Consider the following 10,033-nt stretch of genomic DNA (forward strand, 5'->3'; position numbering starts at 1 on the left):
ATTCACAGTTCCTGCCCTTTAAAAATCATTGTAACCGGCGTTTGCACAAAGGTTTCGAGTGTATCAAATGCTTGCACACATGTTATTTCATTTGTGAGGTGGGATCATCACCTCCATCCTATGCGTAGGGAAATGAGGCCCAAGAAGATTGAAGTCATCTGACTGCGGCCACGCGGAGGGCGCCCAGCAGAATTAGGACTGAAAACACTCATCTGACCCCAAAGCCCATAATCTCTCTGTTTCTCCCATTTGATGCACACGTGCGCTTGCAGCACGGGACACAGAGAAAAAGATGGCATGTGTGAGGCTAAGCCAGCAGAGCCCTGCTCTGTACGTGCCCTGATGAAACAAGACAGGAAAGTGCCCGCGGGGGGCTGCTCCAGACAGTGCTGCTTTCCAGATGAGAGAGAAAAACCAGACCACGTGAGTCACTGTCTTCCCACCCTCCCTGCCAGGAGGTCAGCCACTCGGGGGCTGAGTTTATACACACAGGGCTCACGGCCATGGTGTGTAAAGTCACATCCAGCAGTATGTCATCTCCTAGGCAGGGAGGTCCCCTGCAGCCTCCCCATATTATTGCTGGAAGGCAGCCTCGGGACCTCAGCAGGGTATTGTCTCAGCAAAGCCACGGCCAAGAATACAGCTCTCTGTTCTCATGAGGCCACAGGCCAACCTAGAATGCCTGGCAGGCTTCTGTGGTTAAAACAGGGCACCTGGGACAAGCATGACATAAACCGAATTGGTTGCTCTAGGGACTGAGATGCAGGGCCCCAGTTTCTGTCCATATGTAACTAATAGCTGTTTTCCAGCAATATTATTTGCAGACTTGGCAAGACCATTAGGAGGGAGAGGTTAGAACTAGTCCGTGGTGTGGTTTGGGATCACTTGAGGCCTGATTGGAGGGGGAAGGTCTGCAACAGGTGGGGGTCTGCATGACCCAGCAGAGATGGTCCCTAGGTTCCTTCACCACGGGAGATGGGAAGCCACACAACTAATTCAGCCCAGTGGGGTGAGTACCTGCCACAGTGGAGGCCTGGAGTCTGCAGGAGAGGGAACAACCAACTCTACCTCTGGGAACCAAGAGAGGCATACCAGAGAAACAGGTATCCGAGCTGTACTGCATAGAGTTACAGAATTAGTAGGTATTTGCCAGGCAGAGAAGGGAGGAGCGTGTTCCAAGCAGAGGAAGCAGTTTGTGTAAAGGCAGAGGAGCATCACAGAGCACGATGCATTCATGGGAACTGTGCAGTTTGGTGTGACTGGAGCAAGGGCTGCTTACGTGAAGAAGGGATAGGAAACGGTGCTGAAATGCAGACTTAGGCAACGTTCCGTTTGACCTTGTGTACCGTGCTGATGAGCCAGCCCCTTACCCTTGAGAAGCTGACCCACAAGTATTCACTGAGCCTCTACTATTTGCTAGCACTGTTCTGGGTATTAGCGATACAGTGGAGAAAACAAAGCAAACAAAATTCCTACTCTCCTAGGGCTTACATTCTAGCGGAGAAGAGAAGGATCATAAATAATCCACTGGGTGGTGATGTCAGGTGGTGCACTAGGAAGAAAATAGAGTAAAGGAATAGATAGACAGCAAGATACTGTCTGAGGAGGTGGTGTTTGAGAAGCCACTTGAATGAGTGAAGAATAGCCATGCTGATGTTTGGGGGAGGAGCATTCCAAACAGAGGGATTAGCACATTCTAAGGCCCTGAGCTGGGAATGGGCTGAATAATTCCTAGATCCGCAAGAAAACCAATGTAGCTAGAACCACGTAAAAAAGATTTGGAAGAGAGGATAGGAAATGAGGTCAGGGGAGAAATGAGCATCCACTAGAACTTTTAAGCAGGAGAGAAGCATGCCCAGGTGCCATCAAGCTATGGCAATTCTGACTTGAATCCATCGCTTCATCCTGACCCCCGTATTGGAGCCTGGTTTGCTGGAAATGCCAAGCTATTCTCCCCAGAAGGCGCTTGGAAACATTCTCAGCACCTATCTCCTCCAGGGTGGTTCCAAAAGCTCTCATTTGTCAGGCCCAAACATGTACCCTTGCCACACAATCTCCAGTTGACCCTCCCATTTGACTCAAGGGAGCTTTGGGTCTCCCAAAGGCCCAGCATAAGACAGAAGAATCAGTCATTCCTGTTGCCAGAGAATCATCAGAACTAGGAAAAGAAACTCAAAAAAGGGAGAGCATTACCTCGTCTCCAGGTTATAAGTGTACAGAGACCTGAGGCTCAAAGCTGCCTTCAGCCATCCCCCAGGGAAGCCAGGAGGCCCGGCCCATCTCTTCCTAGCTGGGAGGTTCCCATCAGCTCTATATCCCAGCACAGAGTTACCATGAGATCACTTTGAGAATCTGAGATTTTTGCGAAAATTCTTCACTTAAAGAAGTATATTTCATTGAATAAATGGGAAATACACACGCCCATCACACCAGTCTGGTTTCTCTAGAAAATTTTAATATGCCTCATTCGTGCAATAAACAGTGCAGGGTATACTGTCATTCAGTAATTTGCGTGAGGTCCGCAGAAAGCACCAGCAGTTCTGATCTTTGTCTTCTCCTCTGGGGCTAAGAATTCAGGTATGTGACCTGATTTATATCAGTGTAGGGAAGAAAGAAAATATGGCCGAAGACCAGGAAGGGAAAGGGAAAGAGTGGGCTGGCAGTCCCTTAATAATGCTCTTCCTCTCCTCTCTCACCTCCTCAGCTCAAAAATCGTACTCTGTTTAAGGCATCTTGGAACTGAACATTTGAACTGGAAAGAATCTTAGACATCAATATTTTAACAGTTCTTATTCTACAGATTTTTTTGTGTGATGTCATTTCCTGCAAATGAAAGTTACCATCCCTTTATTCCTCATCTAGCCTTGATTTATGCCTTCTCACCTTCAGCTTTGGTTTTTTTTGTTTGTTTTTTGGCCACACTGTGTGGCTTGTGGGATATTAGTTCCCCTGACCAGGGATTGAACTTGGGCCCAAGGCAGTGAAACTGCAGAGTCCTAAGCAAGTCCCTGGTTTCTTTATTCTTCTTTCAAATTTTTAAAAAGATGTCACTGAAGTATAGTTGATTTACAATGTTGTGTTAATTTCTGCTATACAGCAAAGTGATTCAGTAGTACATATATATAGTCTTTCTCATATTCTTTTCCATTATGGTTTATCACGGGATATTGAATATAGTTCCCTGTGCTATATAGTAGGGCCTTGTTGTTTTTATAGAGTTAAAACAGAGATCCAAGAGTGGTTAGGCTAGATGCAGATCATAGAGCTAGCGTACGGCATAGCCAGGTGTAGAATGCACGTCTCTGGGCTCTCATCTGTTGATGCTTAAAAGATGCCCAAAGCAGCAGACAGAGGTGGCTCAGAGGGGCAGTGCCTTGGTGGGGTCAGTTCTGGCCAAGGTCTGATGGGCAGCATTGCAGATCAGGAATTCCATCTTGTCTGTGCACAAAGTAAAATCTCTCAGGGACTCTGATCAACATTAACCAAACTCACCAAAGCTCAATTGATAAAAATGTCAGTGTATTTATCCCAAGGAGAACCAAGGAGAAATACTCCTGCCAGGAAAGGGGGTGGGGGGCAGGGAATGCAGGGCTTTCTCTCCCCTGTGTCCATGGCCGTGGTACGCAGGGTGGTGGGAGCCAAACGGAGTTGGGTTTGAAACACTCTCTACAGCAGGCCAGCTGAGAGATTTCAGGCAAGACACTTGTCTCTCCAAGTCTCAGTTCCTCTCTCAGTGACATGTGGATATCAGTAGCAGCCACAACCTGTGGTTAGGATGAGCACTGTAGGAGATCGTGTGGAGAGCACTCAGTCCCAAGCCCGGCTCATGGATTGTGCTCATTCAATGGCCACTGTAAGAGAGTGGGAGCAAGGGATGCCTAACCATCACTGTACCTCGTGTTATGGAGTTGTCCCATTTCCACTAAAGAGAGCTGATGGTAAGGCAAACTCAACACACTCTTCCCCAACACAGCAGACATGCACCGCCGGGTCCTAAAACCGTGGTTCTCTTTTTACTAGATGATGTGTCACTGCCCCAGTCCCCATCAAGTCTTCCTAAAGTTTGCAAAACACCTGGGAGTTGGCCAGAGTTTGGCACAGTGTCTGTCTGTTTTGCTTTACCAGGAATTGGATACCTTTAGGAGGGGTATGCATCCTCCCGTTCTCTCCACAGTCTCCACCACTCCCTATTGTCTTACACCAGGACACGTTTTCTTACTTAAAATTACCTGCTTGGGAATTCCCTGGTGGTCCAGTGGTTAGGACTCCACGCTTCCACTGCAGGGGCCATGGGTTCGATCCCTGGTCGGGGAACTAAGATTCCGCAAGCCACGCGACTCAGCTGAAAAAAATAAAAAGTTACCTGCTTGGCCACAAAAGGCATGAGAGTTTGCAACTGCCACCACCACCTTAGACTATCAGGTGAAAGAATACATCTATGTAGGCAACAGTCATCTTTAGCATCAATCACATGCCCATACATTCCCCAGGAATGTATGTCATCTTGGTGAGAAGTAGGGATTTCCCAGATGCCTGCACCAGCAAACACATTTACCAACTATCTCTCAAGGTGAGGTGATTTTTTTCATAAAGTTAAGTTCATCCATTATGTATTTATTTCTTGCTCCTGACCCATGGCCCTATGATGCCCCTACCTTCCTCCTACCCCACAGTGCCAGAAGAAACATGGCGAAATGTCATCATAGATTTTACCACCATACCACTGGGTCCTGATTCCATGTTGAGTACCATGGTAGGCGCTGCTGAATCAGCACTCAGAACCCAGTGGTAAAAGGAGAATGAGTATGCTCAGCGCAACAGGATGGAGTGACTGGAAGGAAGGAACTATTCATTTTGCTGGGGGTAGACGAGGGGGGTCACTGAACACTACAAAGAGGAGATGTATTGGTTTTCCATAGCTGCTATAATAAATTACCACAAACTTGGTGGCTTAAAACATCAGAAATGTATTCTCTCACAGTTCTGGAGGCCAGAAACTCTCGGTGAATGTGTTGGTGGGGCCCCCTGTTCTCAGCTGTAAGGGAAAATCATTCCTTGCCTCTTGCAACTTCTGGTGGCTGTTGGCATTCTTTGGCTTGTAAAGACATTACTCCAGTCTCTGCCTCCATATCACCTTCTCCTCTGTGTGTCCCTCAGAACACCTTCTGCTTCTCTCTGATAGGGATACATGTGATTGCATTTAGGGCTCACCCAGATAATCCAGGATAAACTCCTCCTGTTAAGATTCCCAACTCAGGGGCTTCCCGCGTGGCACAGTGGTTGAGAATCCGCCTGCCAATGCAGGGGACACGGGTTCGTGCCCCGGTCCAGGAAGATCCCACATGCCGCGGAGCAACGAAGCCCGTGCACCACAACTACTGAGCCTGTGCTCCGCAACAAGAGAAGTCACCACAGTGAAAAGCCCACGCACCACAACGAAGACGCAAGGCAGTCAAAACTAAGTAAATAAATAAACAATAAAGATCCCAACTCAATCATATCTTTTTTCATATAAGGTAATATTCACAGGCCCCAGGATTCAGAAGTGAATATATCTTTGGTGGAGTGGCGGAGGGGGGAGCCTTTTTGTTCAGCCTACTACAAAAGATAACATTTGAACTGACCCTTTGCAGGTGAATAGGAGTTTATCTGATGGCAAAGGGTGAAGGGCATATTCAAAAGCCCAGAGGCAGGAAGGTCCCGGGTGTCTCCTGGGGGCCCATAAGGTGGTGTGTCAAGAGGTCTCGATGGAGGAGAGGTGAGGCTCTGGTGGCAGGTCAGGAGCAGGCCATGAGGGCTCACGTACAATGTCCAGGACCTGTGTTGTGTCCTACAGGCAATGAGGAATCATTAGACATTTTTAAATAGCTTGAGTTTTGAAACTTTGTTCCGAAATGGTAACATCCCCTTCATTACAAGAGCATCTTCTTTGCCACAGGTTATGGTGCCAGCACTGATAATGTTGAGGGGAGGTGGAGAGGACTGCTGTGCTCACAGATGTGGGGTAAGTACTGTGGGGTCTACAGAATGTTTCGACTCCCACCCATACCCCCAAAAGGGCTTACTTCCTAGGCTGCAAGCTTTCTCTCTTCTGAAGGCCAGACTATTAACCCATTGACCATAGTCTAGTACTTCTAATACCCTCCTTTCATTTATTTAGTTTTATTGAAGTGTAGTTGATTTATAATATTGTGTTAGTTTCAGGTGTGGAGCATAGTGATTCAGTATTTTTGCAGATTATACTCTATTACAGGTTATTACAAGATCATGGGTATAATTCCTTTTGCTATATAGTATATCTTTGTTGGTTATCTATTTTATACATAATAGTTTGTATCTGTTAATCCCATATGCCTAATTTGTCCCACTCCCCTTCCCTCTCCCCTTTGGTAACCATGAGTTTGTTTTCTATATCTGTGAGTCTGTTTCTGTTTTGCATATACATCCACTTGTATTATATTTTAGATTCCACATCTAAATGACTAATACTTCCTTTTAAAGTACAGTGATATTATGCAGGACTCTCTCCAACAGTGATGAGGGTTATTGCATGAGATCCCAGGAAGAATGAGCCTGGAGAGGGTATAAAGAGAGCAGTTAACACACAAAGCCTGTGAGCACTAGTGCACCAGCCTGCCAGGGGTTGGTTGGTTGTTTCCATCAGTCTGTCTGTCTGTGTGAAGGTCTAGGACCCTCCATCCTCTGGCTTTCTTATTTCCCTAATAGCCAGTAGATTAACACATCCTAGAACTGGGATTTGAGCAAGAAGGGAATTGGAGATTCAAAAACTCTTTCACAGATACTCTCTTACAATTGCCCCATGAAGGACAGAAGGCTGACACTCTGTAAGTGTATCCATTATGTATTTATGTCTTGTTCCTGACATGTGGCACTCTTTCTACTGCCCAACACTGCTGGAAGAAACCAATGAAAATGTCACCATAAATTTTACAAACTTGTCTACATTTGATGAATAGGAAAGGAAAAGCCCAGAGAGGCTGAGTGGCCTGCCCAGATTCGCATGGCTGTAATCTTAGAGCTGGAATGGACATATAGGACTATTTATACAACTCCAGGAAGAATATAAGCTGCTTTCTTCAAGGCAAGGTCCACAGTTATCATCTACATACTCCAGATGCCTGGCACACGGTCGGCTCTCAAGACACACCCAGTGAAGGCAGGTCTGGCTGAGCTGGGAATCGTCTTGGTCTCCTGACCCCCAAGATTGTGCTCTTTCCCACATACAAACCTGCTTACCAAGGTCCCTGCTCACAGCAAGCTGTTCACTATTCTTATATTCCTAGTTCATACACTGTCTCACTTCTTTTCTGCTCCCAGAGTCCGCTCTCCCAACACTTGCAGTCCCCACTCAGACCCTCCACAGAGACCTTAGCCACCAGGTCATTTGAGGACCATCTCCAAGGAGCTCCCTGAGTCATTCCATTCAACTCCAGCCAGCCCCTCCCTCACTTCCTGTGGTAAGAAAGACACAACATGGACGTGCCAGGAATAAGAGCTCATGCTTTGAAGCAGATGAGTCCCTCAGCTTTGCCCCAATTTAATGTGCTAATATGCCAGGAGGTCGCCTGTCCCAGACACTTGTCTCGCTGTGACACTCATTCACCCATCCAGTCAACACGTTTATGGAGTTTGTACACAGTACAAGGCCCTGTGTTGATTGCTGACTCAGGCATTAGAAAAATTATTATTCATTTATTCATCCAATCATACAACACTTACTGAACACCCACCACCAGGATGGCAAGTAGGTTTCATTTAGGTTTCAAACAAAGCCAATACCAACTGGTCAGTTGCTCTGTTTTGAGGACTGTGGTGCTTTTTCTTCTAGGGGAAGAGTACTGAGATCAATAACTGATGTCTGTTGTGAGTGCAGACTAGGAGGCTGGAAGCACACCTATATTATGTGACAGGCAGTGTGTAGGCTCTAAGAGTTCAGTGATGAATAAGTTACATTTCCTGCTCAGAATTTTGTAGTGTGTGATATCATTTGTTACAATTCCAAATGGAACACCCATTTATGATAAAAACCCTCCAGAAAGTAGGCATAGAGGGACCTACCTTAACATAATAAAGGCCATATATGACAAACCCACAGCCAACATCGTTCTCAATGGTGAAAAACTGAAACCATTTCCTCTAAGATGAGGAACAAGACAAGGTTGCCCACTCTCACCACTATTATTCTACATAGTTTTGGAAGATTTAGCCACAGCAATCAGAGAAGAAAAAGAAATAAAAGGAATACAAACTGGAAAAGAAGAAGTAAAACTGTCACTGTTTGCAGATGACATGATACTATACATAGAGAATTCTAAAAATGCTACCAGAAAACTACTAGAGCTAATCAATGAATTTGGTAAAGTAGCAGGATACAAAATTAACACATAGAGGGCTTCCCTGGTGGCGCAGTGGTTGAGAGTCCACCTGCCGATGCAGGGGACACGGGTTCGTGCCCCGGTCCGGGAAGATCCCATATGTCACGGAGTGGCTGGGCCTGTGAGCCATGGCCGCTGAGCCTGCGCGTCCGGAGCCTGTGCTCCACAACGGGAGAGGCCACAACAGTGAGAGGCCCATGTACCACCACAAAAAAAAAAAAAAAAAAAATGAACACATAGAAATCTCTTGCATTCCTATACACTAATTATGAAAAATCTGAAAGAGAAATAAGGAAACATTCCCATTTACTGTTGCAACAAAAAAAATAAAATACACAGGAATAAACCTACCTAAGGAGACAAAAGACCTGTATGCAGAAAACTATAAGACGCTGATAAAAGAAATTAAAGGTGATACAAACAGATGGAGAGACATACCATGTTCTTGGATTGGAAGAAGCAACATTGTGAAAATGCCTATAATACCCAAGGCAATCTACAGATTCAGTGCAATCCCTATCAAACAACCAATGGCATTTTTCACAGAACTAGAACAAAAAATTTCATAATATGTATGGAAACACCCCAATTATCCAAAGCAATCTTGAGAAAGAAAAACGGGGCTGGAAGAATCAGGCTCCCTGACTTCAGACTATACTACAAAGCCACAGTAATCAAGACAGTATGGTACTCACACAAAAACACAATTCAATGGAACAGGATAGAAAGCCCAGAGATAAACCCACGCACATATGGTCACCTTATCTTTGGTAAAGGAGGCAAGAATAAACAATGGAGAAAAGACAGTCTCTTCAATAACTGGTGCTAGGAAAACTGGACAGCTGCATGTCAAAGAATGAAATTAGAACACTCCCTAACACCATACACAAAAATAAACTCAAAATGAATTAAAGACCTAAATGTAAGGCCAGACACTATAAAACTCTTAGAGAGTCAGCTCTACCCACCACCGGTCTCTCCCATCAAACCTGTTACATAGCCTCCTCCACCAGAGGGCATACAGCAGAAGCAAGAAGAACTACAATCCTGCAGCCTGTGAAACAAAAACCACATTCACAGAAAGATAGACAAGATGAAAAGGCAGAGGGCTATATACCAGATGAAGGAACAAGATAAAACCCCAGATAAATGAAGTAGAGATAGGCAACCTTCCAGAAAAAGAATTCAGAATAATGATAGTGAAGATGATCCAGAAGCTTGGAAAAAGAATGGAGGCAAAGATAGAGAAGATACAGGAAATGTTTAACAAAGACCTAGAAGAATTCAAAAACAAACAAACAGAGATGAACAATACAATAACTGAAATGAAAACTACACTAGAAGGAATCAAGAGCAGAATAGCTAAGGCAGAAGAATGGATAAGTGACCTGGAAGACAGAATGGTGGAATTCACTGCTGCAGAAAAGAATAAAGAAAAAAGAATGAAGAGAAATGAAGACAGCTTAACAGACCTCTGGGACAACATTAAACACAACAACATTCATATTATAGGGGTCCCAGAAGGAGAAGAGAGAGAGAAAGGACCAGAGAAAATATTTAAAGAGATTATAGTCAAAAACTTCCTAACATGGGAAAGGAAATAGCCACCCAAATCCAGGAAGAGCAGAGAGTCCCAT

This window comes from Kogia breviceps, chromosome 7 (genome assembly GCF_026419965.1).
Source record: "Kogia breviceps isolate mKogBre1 chromosome 7, mKogBre1 haplotype 1, whole genome shotgun sequence".
Taxonomy (NCBI): domain Eukaryota; kingdom Metazoa; phylum Chordata; class Mammalia; order Artiodactyla; family Physeteridae; genus Kogia; species Kogia breviceps.